The sequence below is a fragment of the Sarcophilus harrisii genome, chromosome 1 (genome assembly GCF_902635505.1).
Source record: "Sarcophilus harrisii chromosome 1, mSarHar1.11, whole genome shotgun sequence".
In the NCBI taxonomy this organism is placed as follows: Eukaryota; Metazoa; Chordata; class Mammalia; order Dasyuromorphia; family Dasyuridae; genus Sarcophilus; species Sarcophilus harrisii.
In genome coordinates, this window is record NC_045426.1 from 646582225 (window position 1) to 646603702 (window position 21478).

The window sequence follows — 21478 nt, forward strand, 5'->3', positions numbered from 1 at the left end:
TAGGTATATAAATATATGTATATATAAATATGCAATCCATGTGTGTATATAAATATATATATATATATATATATGTATTTATCTATATAAAATTGGGAGCTCCTGGAAAGCAATATCATCTGAAGGGAATCCTTCTGCCTGTTCCAAGTGCTCTTGGGGATAAAGTAAAGCTTAGGGAAGACAGGTCCCTCCTTCTGTGATAACTCACAGGAAAATAAGCACCTTTCTCTCATCTTTTAATTAGCCAAGGATGTTTAGAATCAGCGTGGCTGGGCATTCATGGTGAGCATAGATCAACCTCTCCTCCAAAGGAACTAGCCTCCCTTAGAGACTCACAAGTTCTCTTTGGCAGCTCAGGAAAAATGATTTCCTGCTCACATCACACATATCTCCCTGCAGCTATCGATAATTTTCCTATCTGTCTCCTTAGTTGGTTTTCAGTTCCTGGAAATCATCCTAAGATAATGGTCACTGATGCTCCCTTCTTTGTCCCACCTTGTTCATCTCCAACCCTCTGGGCGCTCCCATTAGGGAGAGCCACATTTCCATCTCTGCCTGCTGAAATCTTACTTGTCCCTGAAGGATCAGCTCCAATGTCAACTCCTTAAATGAAGCCTTTTCCAGTTCTCCTCAAGGGACCTTCTCTTATAGTTTTGATTCTTCAGAGATCACCTAGTCCACTGCCTCCTTTAAAAATGTGGAAACTGAGGCAAAAAGGAAGTGACCTCAGCCAGATAGCTAATGAATGCCAGAATGGGTTTCAAACACAAATCTAATTCCAAATTCTCACTTTGTCCACTATTTCCCCCCACCCCCATGCTGCCTCCTGCCTCAGGGGGCTCTTTGCCTTTTTACGACTTCTCATTATGTCTTGCACCAGTTATGTCTGCTTTATGGCTCCCGCTAGACCCCGAGGTCCCTGATGCTACAGACTGTGTGTCACTCAGCACAGAACAGGGCACACAGATGGTCTTGGTAAGTGTGTGTCAAACTGATGTGCTTTCTTGGAGAGAACAAACTGCCACTGGTGGAAGGAATAATGACCCCACCACCCTGCCCATTACAGGGGAAATGCAGGCTGATAGGGGAGCTGAAAGGGCCTTTTAAAAAAAGACTCATTCTTCCAGTCTAGCAGGAAAATATGAAAGACAGCCCCCTGGTCTCCCATTGGCTTCAGCTCTTCTGAGTCGGGAGTGATGGCTTTGGAGGGGTGGGCAGGACAGGATGTGTGTCTGCTGACCGACTGACTAGCCTTTTCATGCATCCCAATAGATTGGAAATGGACCTATTTTCAGAGAACATAAGAAGGGATGAGCAGCTAGGAAGGGACCCCGATGAGAGGGCAGGAAAAGGGTATTGGGGAAGACCCCCAAAGTGGCCTCTGAATATGTACCATTCCAAGCACGGCAGGGATTGTGGAGCTAGGCAAAATCCTCATCAGACAGGGCTGGCATGAAATGGGAGTCCTTAGAGTGGGGGAAGGGCGGCAGGAGGAGAAGCAGGAGGGAGGGGGACCTTCAGAGCAGGACACTGAGAACACAGCTTGGCTATAAAACTCTCCTCACATCTGTTTTCCATTCTGTTCTCCCTTCCGTCCTTGTCCTTTACCCTGAAAGGACAGATTAAGCTTTGGGCTGAGGCTGGGCCCTAAATGGGTGGTCAGTGGACAGGCCTAAGGGGTGGAGTCAGGTTAGAAGTCTTATCCTAAACCTCATGGAATAGTTTGCTCCTGCTCACATACCCCTTTAATGAAAACAGAAGACACTTTCCAACCCATCCTCATTCAATGAAGAACAGAGAAACGATTCCAGGTCTTAAAAGTCAGGGAACCTAGATGATATTCCTGCTTCTATCCTGTTTCATGTCATTCTAAGAAAATCATTTTACTTTCCTGAGTCTCAGTTTCTTCATCTGTAAAATGGACTTATCCCTCTGTAAAATGGGCTTGTTATGAAGAGCAAGTAAGAAAATGGATGTGAAGGCACTTGGAAAAGTCTGGCTTATAACTGATTTTAAACCTATAAAGTCATTCTGCTCAGAAAGATTTTTGTCCAGGTCAGCGGTTCATCTAGACCTTTCCCTCCATACCCTGATAGGGAAACACTCCCTTTTGCCAAAAGTTAAACAAATGTAAAGTCCTTCCTTCAGGGAGAGAGTTTACCGTTCATCTCAAGCCCAGACACTTTCTTTGGGCCCCAGTGGGTCAGCTTTCCGGGTCTTCTCCCAGCACTGCAATGTTTTTCCCACTTCAGTGAAAGGCACCTTAATTAGAGAATCAGAAACCGGATAGGAAGAAGCTTCAGCAACAGGGAATTCTGCAGTAGAACACCCCACCCCCTTATCTGTCTGGCTGCCCTGATGAACAGGGGCAGCAGTGGGAAACAGCTATATTGATACAGAGAAAAATAAAAGCTTGATTTCTCCGTCCCTTCAGAGAATGGAATATGAGCAGCCTTTCACGAGTAGGCAACTCTCAGCCCCACAGAGCACACTCATCTGGCTCCTGCACCTTACATTTTATAGCTAGGAATCATGTTTCCCCTTAATGAGGCAGGTCACACTGGTGCCTTCCTTGACAGAACATTAGTTTTTCTTTTCTTCCCCGACTGGGTGCTGGCACCAGGAGTCAAGCCTCAAGCTAGAGCTGGGGGAGCAGCCTTGACAAGAAAGGGAAGCTGGCAAGATGGCAGCCCAAAGGGAGTTTCACAAAGCCCACTTCCCCGCTGCAGGAATGGGTGCCCATTTAATCTCTTTGCTGAAGTTGTCAGAAGTAAAAATGAGCTGTTCTGACGCTTGCAGACACTTCCCTCAACTCACTGGAATTCAATTTCTGGAGAGAGCATAAATTTGCAACAGTAAGAGCCATGGCTGAGCAGAGAATATTGGCTGGGGATGGATTCCTGAAATCAATCTGATGTGTGGAATGGGCACAATGCGGGGAATTCATCTTCTATGGCTGAGACATTTTATACCAAGGCACTCGCTTCTGCCCAGGGTGCACAAAATGGTGGCTACGTTCTGCAATGCCCAGAGCTAGGAGGCAGAATTGTAACCAAGGAGGGAAGCAGAATAATTCTTTTGCATTTCGCTTACCCCGTTGAGGGAGGTCTGGAGATGAGTAGGTACGTATTTGTAGGGGTGAATGGGTTGAAATGGGGGCACAGCCCACAAGTGACTGGAAAAGCAGCAGCAAGAACTAATCAGTTAGGTAGTATGAATAACACATCTCACTCCCCTGGCCCCTGGGGGATCTAGCCTCAGCCCTCACCATCTGCTCTCACCAGCTTCAGCTAGGTTCCACTTGGTCCTATAATGCCCAGCGGATGGGAAAGTAAATAGGGCCGTCTGTCTTATGTACCAAAGACCTGAGCGCTCTTTATAGCCCCCAAATATTACACTGTTTCCTACAGTTTTGAAAGATACAGAGAAGGAAAAGAGAAAATATGTATTACCCGATAAAGGTCATTCTTTGTCCCCTCCTAGATTTGATGAGGGAGCTAGAACTGGGATTCTGACTAGCAGGGCTGGGGATGATCAGTGGGGATGTTGTCGCATTAGCAGGGCTGGTGATTTGTCAATTAGTACTGGCCAATTGAAGGAAAATCGATTGGGTAAAAGCTGATCACTGGCCCGCTCTTTCTCTCTCTCAGCTGGGCTCCTGCTGGACATTCCAAGGCTATTAGTTGGTGCATTCATCAAAGTGAAAGAGACAGTGGTTTGTTCCCGCCATCCGCACCAGTGCCGGGAACACGGCCAGGACGGCCCTAACGGAATTGACCATCCAGGTGCAGCCTGGAGAGGCCTTCAATCAGCGGGTATTGTGGCTGAGCCTCAGGGGCGGGCTGGCACCTGCGCTGCTGAAAAGGACAGGAAGTGGAGAATGTGGCCCAGAACCCACCCTCCTTCAGCACCTGCGCCTCCCTCTCCCTCCTGGGAGCCAGGCTGGTGTGGTCAGATACCAACAGTAAAAGGCTGGTTTCTGGCTATCTCCCATTTCTTTTTTTCCTCCTCCTGAACCCCAGAACCATCTCTGGCTGGTAAGTCTCTCCATCCTGACTCCCCACTTTGGGCAGAAGTGAACAGGGCCACAAGTCCCTGGCCCAGTGATTGAAATTCTGCTAAAGTCATGGATCCTTGGGCCTAACTGGCAGGTAAGGACTCAATCACATTTGTAAATCCCCAGGAAAGGTTTGGCCAGGAGCTGAGCATGCAGGGAAGGAGCATGAGCTCCTCTGTGGGCTTTGTTCCCTCCTCAATTAAGATAAAAGGGATCTCAGCTGTCAGAGGACACAGGCCAGTTGGCCCTGCCCCCAGCCAGGGCACTGGAGGAAAAGCTTGTCTATCTCCCAGCTCCCCTGTGTCAGACATTTGCACAGTGCTAGGCGTGCTTGTTAGCCCAACCTTTCCTGAGCATCTCTGCCAAGGATCAGTAGGAAAGTGGGAAAACAGAAAGTCCAGCAGAAGAAAGTATCTTTCATTCTCCTTTGCTGAGACTGGTCTCAAGAGACACAAAAAACAGATTGGAGCAAACATGGTGGATCAGTGCCTTGGCTGATTTTTTCCCTAACAATGCAGCAGATTTGTGGGCCCCCCCCAAACCTGTTTCTAAGATTGACTCATTCCTGAGAAAATAAAAGGAAATCCTTCCATCCCCATTCCATTGTGGAAGGAAATATGGATGCTGACCAGCCTGATGGAATTTGAGCATCCTCGATGGAGGAGGCAAAAATGGAGGGGGGATTGGGGAAAGAAGGTGAGACCATCAAGACAATGAGTGAAAGCACCGCTGATATAACCAGCCTGGGCTGGAGTCCCAGCCCAGTCAGGGGTGGCTGGGACTGAGAGGAGCGGGTGTGAGGAAGAAACCACGTCAGCCACAGATCCCTGTTATTTATAGACAGATCCTGGTTCATAAATTCCAAATTGTTTTTTTTTTTGTCTCCCTCACTGCGAGACCCCTATAAATATTCATGATTTTTCTGCCTTGGAATATTTAGGGAGTTGGAGGGAGCAGTGGGGAGGGCTGCTGTGAGAGAGAAGAAAGAAAGCTCAGTGGAGGGAAGCCAGTTCTGACTCCTCTGGCCTGGCCTGGGAGATTGGGGATGTTGGGTTTGGGGAAAGGAGAGGAAAGGGCTATCATCTCAGCTTCCCAGCCCCTAGTAGAGCTCTTGGGAGAGGGAGGCTAATCAGTCAATAAATAGAGACATTGCCATCTATTAGTATTCTCCCCTAGTCGTCTGTGGAAAAATACACAACTCTTGGAGACAGAGAGGGCGAGTGCTCGCTCCCTACCTCAGCTCCAGCTCCCACTCAGCAGCTCTAGAGCACCTTAGGCTCCTGGGAGAGGAGGGGGCCCCGTCAGACCTAGCCAAAGTGCTGGATGAGTCAGGCTCAGTGCCAGAATCTGGAGGCAGAGTCTATGTCACAGGCCTCAGTCAGCCTGGAGGGTAAAGAATGTGTATATGGGAAAAAACACTCAATCTGGTGTGTGTGTGTGTCTGTGTGTGTGTGTGTGTGTGTGTGTGAGAGAGAGAGAGAGAGAGAGAGAGAGAGAGAGAGAGAATGTGTGTGTGAGAGAGAGAAAAGAGACAGAGAAACAGAGGCAGAGAGAAACAGAGACATATACAGAGAGAAACTAAGAGAGACAGAGAGACAGACAGAGACAGAGACAGAGAGACAGAGATGGAGAGATAGAGATGAAGAGACAGAGACACACAGAGACAGAGAAAGAGAATGTGTGTGAGAGAGAGAGAGAGAGAGAGAGAGAGAAAGAGAATGGGTGAGAGAGACAGAGGCAGATAGAAACAGAGACATATACAGAGAGAAACTAAGAGAGAGAGAGAAAGAGAGATAGAGAGAGAGAGAGAGAGAGAGAGAGAGAGAATGTGTGTGTGTGAGAGAGAAAGAGAGAGAGAGACAGAGGCAGAGAGAAACAGAGACATATACAGAGAGAAACTAAGAGAGACAGAGAGACAGACAGAGACAGAGACAGAGAGACAGAGATGGAGAGATAGAGATGAAGAGACAGAGACAACAGAGACAGAGAAAGAGAATGTGTGAGAGAGAGAGAGAGAAAAGAGAGAGTGGGTGAGAGAGACAGAGGCAGACAGAAACAGAGACATATACAGAGAGAAACTAAGAGAGAGAGAGAGAGAGAGAGAGAGAGAGAGAGAGAGAGAGAGTCTCTGAGAGAGAGACAGACAGACAGAGAAAGAGAGAGACAGAGAGACAGAGACAGACAGAGAGAGAGACAGAGACAGACAGACAGAGAGACAGAGACAGAGAGACAGAGACAGACAGACAAAGACAGAGACAGAGAGGGACAGAGAGACAGAGAGAGACAGAGACAGAGAGGGACAGAGAGACAGACAGAGAGAAACAGACATATACAAAGAGAAACTAAGATAGACAGACAGACAGACAGAGACAGAGAGAAAGAGAGAGAGAGAGAGGTTTGTTTCCTTGTAACTGAGAATTTCAGTTCGAGTGGGTCTGTAGCTCAGCAGATGACTCTAATCTCAGCTTAGTCACGATCTCCATGCCCAAGCTTGTACCACCTTTTATGTTCCTGCTGGCCAGCTTCTTAGGGCAAATTACCAGCATATTCTGGCCTTAAGGAATATATTCTTCATCCACTTTTGGAACTTTAGCACATTGCCTCCACCTAACTTTTCCAAGTTAAATCTCCATCTCTATCACCTGCAAGAACCTCCATCTGCCCTCATTTCCTAGAAACTGCCATAGCCCCAGGGAAGCCCTCTCAAGGCTGCAAGAACTGCTCCTGTTCTGGGCTCTCTCATTGCCACAAGGAGATAGGCTTCCTTAACTTCCAGGACATTCCTGACTAAAACAGGGGATTACAAAGGCAATCTTTTTATTCCTTGACCATGACTTTGGCATAGCCAAAGTATCCCCCTCCCATCTTCTAGAACCCCTCGTGGGCCCAATGACAGCTTGTTCATTTCTTGGACCCAGCACATACTCTTAGGAAAGGCAGCTTGATGAGTACAGCTCTGGATCTGGAGTCAGGGAGATTTGGAACTGGATCCCATCTCAGCTACTGCTGTGGGCTCTAGGCAACTAGAGCCTAGATCAATAACTTGATCTCAGTTTTCAAAGCTTAAAGCTTAGTAATCAGTAAAAGAGTGATAATAGCACCTACCTCCCAGGAAAATAGTGAAGATCCAGTAAACTAATGTATGAAAACCACTTTATATAAATCATTATTGCTGTAACCCATCAAAATCCCATGGAAAGCCTTATTACCAGTTAAGACTCTGCACAATGGCCTTAGGTCTCTCGTCTTCTCCTTGAACTTGTCATGGTCCCAGAGGCAACTTGTTTAGTTCCTGAAACCTATCACAACTCCAAGGATATTCTCCTCTTCCAAATCTTGTCTCGACCCCAGAAATGGCTTCCTCAACTCCTCAAATTCTGTTGTGACTCTGAGAATGGCTTTCTCATCTCCCTGACACTGTCATCATCTCTGGAATGTCATTTTCACATTCAAAGCAGTTCACAACCTCAAGGATGACCTCTCTACTCCCTAGGCTGTCCTAAAGTGGACATATCAGGATGGCTTCTCAACTCCCAGAATCTATCATGGTGCAGATGACCTTTTTTTCCTCATTTCTTAGCTTTTGTCAAAGTCTAAGTCTCTCATGGCCCTAAAGTACTCTTATTCTAGGTTAAGAAAAAGAATTCAACATAAGGTCTGTAATTTTTTAAAAAAATAAACATACATACATTTATATTTATAAATATCATTGGTTTCCTTTGTAATCATTGGTTTCCTTAGGTATTCTGACTTAGTACCTAAAAACATTATTCTTAGAAGGGTCCCTAGACTTCACCAGATTGCTAAAGGGATCCATGACATAAAATGGGTTAATACCACCTGGTCTCAAACAAAGGGATCCATGACATAAAATGGTTTAATACCACCTGATCCCAAACCTATTACAGTCTTGAAGGTGAGAAACCTTCACTTTCCAGAGGACAAAAAAACCCCAAATCTTGAATAATGTCAATGGACTTTCAATTCAGTTTAAGAGATTGGTCTTCTCAACTCCTTGACCTTGTTATGACCCAGAAGACAGCCCTTTCCTCCCAGATCTCAGGGTATTTTTTCCAACTTTCCTGAACACTCATTTTTTACAAAGCTTCCCCACTCAAACTATTTCAGTCTTTCTGACTGGTTTCCAAGGTTCAGAACTGATGCAAATGCCATTAGTGGTCCAGAATTGAGAAGGAGGAAGGGGTTTGATTTTTTTCAAGGCCATTATCTCAAATTCATTAAAGTGGATTTTATGGCTTTCTCACGGATTATTAGGGGAGTTTATTGATGGACCATTTCAGACAGCATTAATCTTCAGGAGTTACAGAATTTATCGGAACAATTCATCACAGCTTTTTACAATAAAGAAACCAAAGTTAAGATTTTTTGCCATATCAAAGATTTTCCTCCCACCCCATCTCCTTCCCCAAACATGACTCCAAGGAGTGGAGGCCATTATATATCACTGCTTGTGAAGAAACATTTTTCTAAGGACAACATTCATCTACTATTCACAAAACAGGCTTCTCAGAGAATTGATATGGTGACCCATGCACAGAGGTGCTTCTAAGGAGCTGTGAGTTACTCCTCTCTACCACATATGCTCTAAGCTTGAATCCAATATGTCTTTGTATCTCTGGGTGAAAGAATGTGTTATAGACTTTTAGGGAGATATTTTGTATCAACTACTTTTACTATACTACCTTAATAAATACCTCTTTCTAAAAGCTAAATTAAGTCTGGCTGACTGATTTATAACAAACATAGAAACATAGAAGAAGCACTCTGATTGGGGGCTTCTGAGCTATATAGCATTGGAAAGAGAGTCCATTGAGTTCTGAAGGGACCTTAGTCATTAGGACATATGGAAATTCGGATAGTAAATGTGTTACACATGGCATTATTTCAGAATCCTGAACTAGTTCATAATGTTAGACTATCCTCCTCAGAATATTCTCCACTTTATCAATGTTCTTCCTAAAATATGGTACATAGAATTGTAAACTAATTTACATATACTCTGATTACAGCAGAATATGATGAGACCTTTATCTCCTGTTCCTAAATACTATATTTTTGTCTTGATGTAGCTCAAGCTTGAACTTGTGGTTTACTAAAACTTCCAGTTCTATTTCAGATGAACTGCTGTCTAGTCTTATTTTCCTTCATTTTTCACTAGTAAAATTGGTTTGATGAAACCAAGTATAAGGCTTCACATTTTTCCCTCTTCATTTCATATAGATCTAACCCTGGCAAGAACTTTTTGGAGGCATCCTTCCCAGATTTGTATCATCTGAAAATATGATAAACATGTCTATCATACTCTAGCCAAGTCATTGATTAAAAATGTTAAACAGCACAGTTCCAAAAACACCTTCCTGAGTCATTCCACAGGAGACCTCCTTCCACGATGACATTGAATCAATGATCAATGATTGTTAGATACAGTCATTCAATCAGTTCTGCACTCTCTTGACCTTATCATTTGGTAATATCACAGAGAGGGGAAAAATGTTCAACTTGGACTCAAGATCTAGTTGTGAATCTTGCCTCTTCTGCCTACTTAACTGTGTGATCCAGGACTAACTTCCCTAAGTCTCAGTTTCCTTATCCTTAGAATAGAATAAATAGAATGAAATTAAGTAGGAATCTAGGTGGTAAAGTGGATAGAGTTCTGGTTCCAGGGTCAGGAAGACCTGAATTCAAATCTAGGCTTCAAACATTTCCTAGTTGTGTGACCCTGGGCAAATTATTTAACCTTGGTCTCCTTCAGTTTTCTCAACTGTAAAATGGGCATATGAATAGCACTTACTCCCACTGTTGTAATAAGGATCTAATGAGATATTTGTAAGGTATTTAGCACACAATGCCTGGCACATAGTTGTTGTGTTTAGTTGTGCCCAACTCTCCATGGAATTTTTTTTTAGCAAAGATACTGGAGTGATTTGTCATTTCCTTCTCCAGCTCATTTTATAGATGAAGAAACTGGGGCAAAATAGATTTAAGTCACTTGCCCAGGTCACGCAGCTACTGAATATCTGAGACCAGATTTGAACTCAGGAAGAATCTTCCTGACCCTAGGTGTGACACTCTATCCATTGTCCTACCTAGCTGTCTAACCAGCTGGCACATAGTAGGTACTTTATAAATTCGAATTCCCCTCTTATTCCCTAATATTGTCTGGTCTACATCCTTCGATGTTGATCACAGAAGAACATATGAGACAGTATCAAAATGTTCTGCTAAAAGTTAGTTAATTATATTTATAGCATTCCCTTGATATTCTGGTCTAGTAACCTTGTCCAAAAAAAAAAAAAAAAAAAGGAATCAATGTTAGTCTGGCATGATTTGCTCTTGATGATACCATGCTGACTCTCTATGATCACCACTTCCTTTTATAGATGATCACTAAAGAGTCCTTTAACAAGACACTCTAGAATTTTTTCAGGAATTGATATTAAGCTCATTGGATTATAGCTTGCAGCTTTCATTCTCTTCTTTCAAAAAAAATGAGGGAGAAATACTTCTCATATTCTCCAAAATCTTTCAGACATCACAAAGCAGTTCAGTAATCACATCGTCTATTGGTTTCAGTATTCTAGAATGTTGTTCACCTAAGACAGGTAACTTGAACTTATCAAGGGTAGCTGTATGATTACCATTTCTCTGCTTAAAGAGGGAGATATAAATTCACAGCTCATTGGATTTCAACCCTCTCTTAGTCCTTTTTGTTCTGCCTTTTACAATCAGAGCTCATTCTCTTTTCCAAAAGAAACAGAAGCAAAACAAGAGTTGAATTGTTCTGCTTTCTCTTTATAGTCTATTATCATCATTTCAACCATTCCAAGAAGCAATCCCATTTTGTATTTGATCCTCCTCTTTTTCCCCTAATATAACTAAAAAAAACCTCACAAAACAAAACATCCTTAACAATCCTTGCTGTTGTCCTTAAATTCTCTCACCAATTTCTCATTCTGAATTTAATACTCTTCATATATCAATCTAAAAGAATTAGGACACATTTTAAATTTTATCCTATTATCTGTCTTTCTTCCATTATCTGTATGTGCCTTTTTGAAAACCTAAGTTGGTCAATGAATTCCCTGTGCATCCACATTAGTTGCTCTAGATAGCTTTTTCTTTCATCAGAGCTTGTTTTCTTTATGTTTTTGCATTTCTTTCTTGAGATTGACCTGTTCCTCCTGGATTGACTTCACAGTAGACTTTTGGTTAATGGGATTCCACTTATCCTCTTCCTGAAGATTTTGAAATCAATTCTCTCTAAATCTAGTATATCAGACTATACTCTGCTTTCGTTTCCTCCATTACAAATTCCAAGATTGAGGGCTGTCTTCTCTCAAATTTCCCATCATTTCTAGCTTATCAATCACTTTCTCTTGATCTGGTGAGAATTAGACAGAATAGGAGTTTTTTGTTTTTTTTTTTTTTTTTTTTTTGTCAGCTCCTCCATTGTTCCTCAAGGATGGAATAAAGGATGCAAGTCAAGAAGTAATTAACTTTCCACCTTGAGCTGAAAGAATGTTCTAGCAGAAGTTGAGATAATTGAGGTATTTCCCTTCACTTCTATAGCATGTCTACGTTCCAGGCTTATCATATGTTTCCAAAACTCCTTTTGTCATTTAGAGTTATTCCATGCTGCCACCTACCCCAGTCTTGCCTTTGACTTATTTTATTCCTTTTGAATACAGCATATCCTTCTAAAGCCATGTTCCCATCATAAGTCTAAGCTCACCAAATCTCAGGGATATCTTATGAGGTCCAATCTGCCTTTTTGTTCTCTATGCTTTGTGTATTTGTACATCAAGCGGGTAGAAGAGTGAGAGATCCAAGCAGTATATTCCAAGGCAGCAACTGAAAAAGACCCTTCATATCCCTATATACAGGCACTTTTTCTAAAATCACAGGATCCCGGAATTGGAAGGAACTTTTAAGAATCATTTAGGTAGTTCCTCAACCAGAATCTCCTCTACGACATTACCAGTGGTCAGTCACAATTCTGCCTGAACATACTTGATGACCAGAAACTCCCTTTCCAAGGTAGCCCATTTGGGCTCTACTTTTTAGGAAGAATTTTATTTTTGGTCCCTTGGACCAAATTCTAAATATCTCTTCCTTGGTTGATTATTTATTCTGCGTACAGTTTTTGCCATGTAGTCTCTCCCAGTAGATTGTGAATTCCTTGGGGACAGGTATTTATCCTTTGCCTTTCTTTGTATTCTTAACACAGTGCCCAGGACATGATAGGTGCTTAAGAAATATTTAATGTATGACTGGGATATCCTCAATTATTATTCATTATTCTCCTCAACAACTATTCATTAATTTCTAGTTCTACCCTTTTAAGCAAACACTACTGAAACCTCTCTTCCACATGACACCTTTCAAATACAGAATGACAGCTCTCATGGCCCCCTAAGTCTTCTTTTCTCCTTACCCATCAGGCCCAATTCTTTTAGCTGATCTTTGCAATGCTTTATCTCTTTTCTTTTCACTAATTTGGGGGTGGTGGCAGTGCACAAACATAGCAGTGAATGTGGGTGGCTTAAGCCTGAGGGGACCCTCATGATTTTTCATAGGCTTTATGAACCAATTCTCCCCTGCCAACCTCATGCCATTCTTTCCACTCTGGCAGGCTTATACTTCCCAGATTTTAGAAAGGGAAGAAAATAGACATGATAAAATAAAATGCTATGGCAACCTCAGGAACCCCTACCCCAGACACATGGACTTTCCTGTCTTGTGAGATGGATGGCTCTAAGAACAAAGGACAAACAGAGAGGATAACAATCAGGGAGGAGGGTGGATGGGGAAACCATGAACAGTTCCAGCAAGGACATTTAGTTGATAAGAGTGCAACATCACTCCTAGTCGTTTGCATTTAACTGTATTCCTTTCCTTGATGTTCCCAAGTTACAGAGTGGTGATAGTCATTGGGCTATTGCAGCCATACCTTTAAGTTGTAAGAACCCTTGAGGCTTCCTGCCTTAGCAAACTCAAGGGACAGGTCCCTACAACCTTTGGTTGAACTATGGTGGAGATATGTTCATAGTCAGTCAGTCAGTGATGGAAATGGAATCTCCTAAAATGCTTACATTGGACTCAGGCTTCTCTAAGTCACTACCAAAAGATGTTCTTGTTGTAAATAAAAGTATTTGAAATTCCATTCCAACATTTGTTTACTCATATACAGTTCTATGATGGTGCTGAAGACACTGAAATAAGCACTTTCTCTCACTTTAAATCATGAACTGAAGTTTATTAGTCACTTTCCTGACACCCTGTAGATATATCCTTAGAGGGAAGCTTATGCCCAGAAGCACCTTAGGATATGACCCAGACCTGAGGCCTGGGACCAATCACCAATTTTGGAGACAATCAGATTATAGACCTAGAATAACTCTAAATTCTCATGTGACCAGAGATCTATAGTGATTCATCCAATCACTATATTAGATAAGGTTACAAGATATCTTTTCTAGATTTCCTCTCTTTAGGCAAGAGTAAATACTGAGAAACCTGGAAGAGCTGTTTGTATCTATGGAGAAGAGGCAAGAGGATTGGGAAGAATCTATCCAACTTTAGAACTGAGGGGAGGATTGTGTACCTGGACAGCATGTGGGGATAAGTAGCAGAGCAAGATTAAAGGAGACCCAAGAATTATTTGGTAGCTGGATCATGCATTTCCCTCCTGATGGTGGTGGGTAGCTAAAGAGAGGAGGAGCTCTTTACTGACTGGGTTTTATGGGAAGACAATAAAAAGTGTCACAAAAGCCAGGGAAGAGAGTATGTGGGACAAGATGTGGGTCAACAAAAGGTCACAAAGAAAAGTTCATTAGATTGAGCAGTTAAAACTTTGTTGGTAACCTTAAAGAGAATATTTTCAATGGTATGATGGGATGAGAGATAAATGGTTGGAGAAGAAATAGAGATAACAAGCGTAGATGGCTTCCCAGCCCCAGGTAAAACCCTTAATTCCATCCCTCTAATCCTTAATCACTCTAGTCTAGTCATAGACTGAGCCTTGATTGCTCACCCCAGACTAACACCCAATTCCAATCCCAGATTGTGACCTCAACTCCACCAGTAATTTCTCTTTCTCTTGGGGATCATGTGGCTCAATGCAGAAGACTCGTTTCAGACTCAGGAGGTACTAGGGACCCTACTCATCCATCAGGAAGCTTCAGGACCTAGGACAGGGAGAATCATGGTCAATAATAATAATAGCTTTTATGTACACAGCTCTCCAAGGTTTCCATAGTTATTTCCAATAATACTAGAGGGTCTTTGTATGTTTTTACTATTTCATGTAATTAGTATTAGAGTGCCAACATGGCAAATTAGATTAAATAGAAGTCTGACCTCACAGGCAAGGAGACAGTTTCAAGTTCCTTCTCTGATTTGTACCAATTGTATAACCCTGGTTAAGTCAGTTCATCTCTGTGTGTTCCAAGCAATTCTTTAAGGCTAATAGTTGCACAGTAGATAAAGGAGATAAAGGAGATTTCTCATGAGGAGCAACCCATGCTGATAAGATCATAGTTCTGATTTTTAAAAAATTATCTACTGTACATTTATAAAACACATACCCCTGTATTATATATGATTTAGATATAACTCATATATATCTATAACATATATATACATACATATATATATATATATATATATTTTACATTATTTATTTTGTGTGGCAAATGGGATTAAGTGATTTGGAGTCGCACAACCAGGAAGTGTGGCCAGATTTGAACTCAGATCCTTCTGGGCCTGTGCTCTATCCATTATGCCATCTATCTGCTATATAATTTATATATAATTTAATACATATCCCTGCATTATATATCTCTGTATATGTATGTGTGTTTGTATACCTATATATAATGCATACTCCTGTATTGTATATCCCTGTTTGTATATAAAATTACATATCCTGGTTTTTACATAAATATAAATTTATATAAATAAAAATTAAATTTACATAAAATATAAATCATTTTTATCTATACATATCCCTGTATCTTATATTACATATAAATTATATATGTGATATATGAATTATGTGAGATACATAAATCATTATATATTATATATACATTATATAATACAGGAAATATGTATTTTATAGACAGATAATTTATATGTCTTTATATATTTAAAGATTCTCCACAGATAAGAAAGCTCAAAGACAGGAAATTACTTACCTAAGATCTCCCTGATATTAAGTGTCAAAATCAAGATTTAGGACTTCTTGAGTTCTTGTCACTATACCTTAAAACATCCATCCCACAAAGTCCCAATTGGACCTGCTCCCATTGTTTGACTTTGATAAAGACTTTGAAAAATGACACCTACATTTCTTAGTGGTACAGCATATGCCACAGTTACAGGCCCAAGAGGTGGAAGGTTACAGCCAAGTGGGTCAGAGTGACCTCTATTTAGAAATGTCAGTGGTCATCTAGACCAACCTGTTCATTTTACAGATGAAAAAATTAATAAGGGAGTGACTTGCATAGTAGTAAGTGGCAATTTGGGACTTGAATGCAAGATATATCTGAGAGTTAAGTATTCTTTCTCCTGCACTCAACTGCCCTCAATTAACCCTGGAACTTTCCTAGCTCTAATACCATACTCTAACCCTGGGGAGAGGGAGAGGGTTATAAAGAATGAGTATTTCTATGAAGAGGAGGGGAACCCTTCCCATCTCATTGCATATCCTGATCCATTAATATGCGTAAATTTGCTCACATATGGCCTAACAAAACTTGATGTGTAGCAGACAGCTTACCTTTGCTGCAGGTTTCACATACTTGTGGACCGCCAATCAACTTCCCTTTGGCCAACTTTGATACTCACACACTTGCTCATCTGCCTGCTTTCCACTGGGGTTAAGCACAGGGTCTGAACTAAAGTGCTCAGGAGACAATGGATTCAAGGTGGGGAGGAGGCAGGGAGGGTAGCCAATTTAATGGAATCATTCTAATTGCAATATCTTTATAAGTACCTTTTTTATTGGAAAACAAAATCTGCACATAGGAATTAACAGCATCAATTTATCTCATGCCTCCAAAGTCACATAGACTGACCAAGAAGTAAACTGCTTTAGAAGAGGTACTTTGCTACATTAATGATGCTCTCTGAGGTCCCTTTTCAACCGGTTTTGTAACTGTGATAAAGCTACAAAGATATATATATATATATACATATATATATATATATATATATATATATAGAGAGAGAGAGAGAGAGAGAGAGAGAGAGAGAGAGAGAGAGAGAGAGAGAGAGAGAAAGAGAGGGAGGGAGGGAGGGAGAGAGAGAGAGAGAGAGAGAGAGAGAGAGAGGGAGAGAACCATAGAGACACATAATACAGGGAGGCACTGAGAGAAAGGGTCACAAACAGATTAGAGACAAATACCCCAAATAGATAGCTCAGAATATACAAGCTGAGTCATGGACTGGACTCCAGGGCCCTAAAGTGGAAGGGTGAGCAAGCAGATGTGCAGATCTTTATGCTATTTCCCTCTCTCTACTTTCTTAGGCCAAACTACTCTGAGGGTCAGCAGCATCAGCACGTGGTCTGACTGAGCCTCCCTGAGACTATTCTTTTCTTGTTGCACCCCTCCCCACTTTCTCCCTGCAATCAGCTCCCTTTTCAGGATGAGCTTGCCCAGCTGCAACCTTACCAGATGTTCCCATCTTGGAGTTGGAGCTTGGCCTGCTGGGTCCTAAAGGGACACCTGAATGGGCAGGATAGGAAAAGGCAGGATTATGGAAATTGGAAGCACCACATCCCACTTCTCCCTATCTGATCCAGGCCACAGGCATTTGCAACTCCACCCTCTACCAACTATCATAGGCCTAAACCTTTCTCTTGATGTCCCTCCTATCCTTGAATCCAAGATGACATCCTGAGTTGAAACAATAATGATCCATTATTTACATAGTGCTTTAAAGTTCAAAAAGTGCTTTACAGACAGTATCTAATTTGATCTTTGCAACAGCCCTGTAAGACAGATGATTTATGTAATTTATGAGGAAACTGAAGCTGAGAGAGCTCAAATAACTTGCCTGGATTGTACAGCTAGTAAATTTATTAATCAGTAAAGGATATGTAAAAAACAAAGCTATAAAAAGAAATTTATAAATCAGTAAAAGATTTGAACTCAGCTCTTTTTAACTCCAAATCTACTGCTTTACACAATACAATAAGCTGCCTTTCAACTCAACATGCATGAAGAAATAAGATGGAAGGGACCATAGAAGTTATCTGCTTCATCCAAGGCAAGACCATGGAATCCCCTCTATAACTAACCTGTCCCTGGAGGTCATCAAACCTCTGACTGGATGCTTCCTTCTACTTTAGGGTGTTCCCTTCTTAGGCTTGTTTCATTACTGAATAGTTCTAATTATTGGGAAATGTTTTTCTATATGGAAGAGAAATTTATCCCCTTGAAAAATTTATCCATTGTTTCTCATTTTGTCCTTTGGAACCAAGTAGAACAAAACTAATGCCATATTTGAAGATAACTAAAGCATCCTCCTCTGAAGTCTTCTCTTTTCTAAACTAAACATCTCCAATTCCTTTGACCCCTTCTGACATAGTGTCCAGTCCCCTTAGCATCTTTGCTGCCCAGATCATTGATATCCTTCCTAAAATGTGGTACCCAGAACAGAACACAACATTCCTGATGTACTCTGAACAGGGCAGAGAACAGTGGGGCTCTGACTGTCATCATTCAGGACACTAGGCTTCTGGAAATGCAAAGAACTGAATATAGCCTAAGATTGAAATAGCTTTTTTGCTGCCATACCACAATGTTGGCTCATACTGAACTTGCAGTCTATTAAAATTCCCAGGTCTTTTTCACACCAAATGGTGTCTTGCCATGCTTCCCCACCCCTGTACTTGTGCAGTTGGCTTTCTGAAGCCAAATATGAGATTTTACATTTGTGCCTATTGCATTTCATCTTCTTTGATCCAGTCTAGCGTGTTCTTTTGGATCCTAATTACATCATTCAACATGCTAAAAATCCCTCTAGGATTTGTGTCACCTGTAAGTGTTATTAGCATGCCATTTAGGCTTTCATCCAAACCATTGATAAATGCATTAGAGGGGAGAGAGAGACAGAGGCAGAAACAGAGAGACAGAGGAAAAGAGATAAAAGATACAGAGGGAGAAAGCAAATGACAAAGAGGAATGGAAACAGATAGGCAGATAGATCCAGAGACAGAATCAAAGCCACAGAGAGGGTCACACAGATATAGAAAGATTCAGAGACAGGCAGATTGAGAGAGAGAGAGAGAGATAGACAGACAGATAGAAATGAGAAACAGAGGGGGAGAGATAGACTTACATATGCATGAAGACACAGAATCAAAAAAACCCCAGAAAGACAGAAAGAAAAACACCGAAAGATTCAGACAGACAGATTGAGAAAGAGACATAGAGACAAAAATAAGAGAGAGACACACACAGAGAGGGAGACAGAGAGAGACAGAAAGAGGAGAGAGAGAGAGAGAGAGAGAGAGAGAGAGAGAGAGAGAAAGAGAGAATGAGAATGAGAATCTAAAGCCACAGAAAGGGACAGACTTATAGATGCAAGAAGACAGAATCAGAAAGATACAGAAAGACTCAGAGACAGACAGATTGAAAAAGAGACATAGAGACAGACAGACAGACAGACAGACAGACATAGAGACAGAGGAGGAAAGGAGAAAGCAAATGACAAGAGGAACAGAACAGGTAGGTAGACAGATCCAGAAACAGAATCAAAGCTACAGAGAGGGTCACACTTACAGATACAGAAAGATTCAGAGACAGGTAGATTGAGAGAGAGAGACAGATAGACAGACAGACAGATAGAAATAAGAGAGAGGGAGAGAGAGACTTACAGATGCAAGACACAGAATCAAAAAAACCCAGAAAGAAAAACACAGAAACATTCAGACAGACAGATTGAGAGACATAGAGACAAAAACAAGAGAGAGACACACACAGAGAGGGAGAGAGAGAGAGAGACAGAGAGACAGAGAGACAGAGAGAGAGAGAGAGAGAGAGAGAGAGAGAGAGACAGACAGACAGACAGACAGAGAGAGAGAGACTCTAAAGCCACAGAAAGGGACAAACTTATAGATGCAAGAAGACAGAATCAGAAAAATACAGAAAGACTCAGAGACAGATTGAAAAAGAGACAGAGACAGAGAGAGAGACAGACAGACATAGAGACAGAGGAGGGAAGGAGAAAGCAAATGACAAGAGGAACAGAAACAGGCAGGCAGACAGATCCAGAGACAGAATCAAAGCCACAGAAAGGGACAAACTTACAGATGCAAGAAGACACAGAATCAGAAAGATCCAGAAAGACAGAAAAACACAAAAAGATTCAGAGACAGAGAGACAAAGGGATATATATAAAGAGAGAGAGAGAGAGAGAGAGAGAGAGAGAGAGAGAGAGAGAGAGAGAGAGAGAGATTTCTTGGCTTTCAGGCTAATTTCCCTTATTAGGGAGACAAAACATTTATTAAACATTCCTGTGTGGCAGGCATTATGCTGAGTGTTGAGGATACAAATTCAAACAAGCAAGATAGTTCCTGCCCTCAAGAAATTTTTATTCTAATGAAGGAAGTCAGCACATAAGGTGAGTCTGGAAAGGGGTTGGTTACTTATGAGGCAGCATGATGTGAAGATTGTTGGGAAGTAGCAAGAAGACCTGGTTCCAAGAGACATAATGTAAAAACTCAAATATTAGAATCAGGAGACCCATGGCTGGAATATAAAGGTATATTGGGAAGAGGAGGTATACAGAAAGATGAGGATGATAGCTGGAGTGTAGATAGCGTGGTGAGGAGATGCTCTGGGAGTGACAATCTCATCTTTTTGGCTCTATACTCCTCCTCCTTTCTGAGCTTCAGATCCACATTTCCAACTGTCCCAGTACACTCCACATGGACATCCCACTGGCACTTCAAACTCAACAGATTTTTATCTTAAAATTTGGTCCTCTTCCTGGTGTCAATATTTTTGGCAGTGAAAACACCATCTCCTAACTTCCCATACTAAAAACCAACCTCAACTCCTCCCAGCCCCAGTAAAAACAAAACAAAATAAAAGTGTAGGACTATCTTTGACTCTTTTTTCTCTTTTGTCCAATCAATTGCCAGAATTTATTGATTATCTTTGTAACAATTCTTGCAATCATCTCTTCCTTTCAGTTTCCACTGCCACCATTCTAGTACACAGATCCTTATATACCACATGCTTAGACTATTACAATAGCATCATAAAAAGTCTTCCTGCCTCTATTCTATCACCTTTAATCTGTCCTTCATAATATTCCAATAATAGTCTGTCTTACACATAGATCTGATGAGTGAAATTCAAACTCTTTTGTGGGCATTCCCATTTCCCTACAATTGGATGCCAAATTACTTTTCTAATCTTATTTCATATAACTTTTGTCTATATACTCTGTGCTCCAGACAAACTGGCCAACTTTCTGTTGCCTAAAAATCTGATGTTCCCTTCTGTCTGTGCCTTTGCTTTTCTTTTTATCCTCAGAATTAACACAGTGGCTGGCATATAGAAGGCATTTAATAAAGGTCTATTGATTGATCTGAGTGTTCCCTATATTGGCAGTTTCCTCTTCCCTCTCCCTCTTTACCTATTGAATTCCTATCCCTCCTTTAAAATACAGCTCAAATGTTATCTGTTCCAAAATTTTTCCCTAATTTTCCATTCACTAAAGATGTACCTCTTACCTCTTATAGATCTCATATGGCACCTGGTTTGACAATCTCTGATGCATTCATCATTCAGTATCATATAATGCTGTGTATTAGAGTGAGTCAACATGAATTTGTTAAGCATTTATTATGTGCTAGGCACTTTGCTAAGCGCTGGGGATACAAAAAAAGTTCCAAAATAGTCCCTACCCTCAAGGAACTTATTTATATTCTGATGAGAGAAGCAACAACTAAATAAAATGTACCTACATGATATACATGAATAGACAGAAGATAATCTCAGAGAGAAAGCACTAGTATTAGGTTCAAAGAGAGCCAGGAAAAGATTTCCTGAAGAAGATGGAATTTGAGCTCAGTCCTGAAGAAATCGAGGGAAGCTAAGAGGAGGAGGAAGAATATTCCAGTCATTGGAGTGGAAACTCTATGAGGGCAAGGCAGAGAAGAAAGAAAAAGAAACACACAGAAATAGACAGAGATACAGAGACAGAGACACAGAGACAGTTTCAGAAAGAGACAGAAACAGAGGGAGACAGAAGGAGAGACACACAGAGAGAGTGATGGGGAGGGAGGAAAAGAAGTAAAGAGAAAGGGGAAAATTAGAGTGAGGAGAACAGAGACAAGCAGAGGGGCAAAGAGGGAGAAATATGGCAGGGGGAGACAGA

General features: G+C 41.4%; 1 protein-coding gene across 2 annotated transcripts in view; it reads right to left on the reverse strand.

The window, feature by feature from the left end:
• The window catches only part of OLFM2 (olfactomedin 2), a 54888-nt gene that overhangs the window by 12895 nt on the left and 20515 nt on the right, over positions 1 to 21478 (reverse strand). The gene's annotated exons all lie outside the window — the stretch shown is intronic.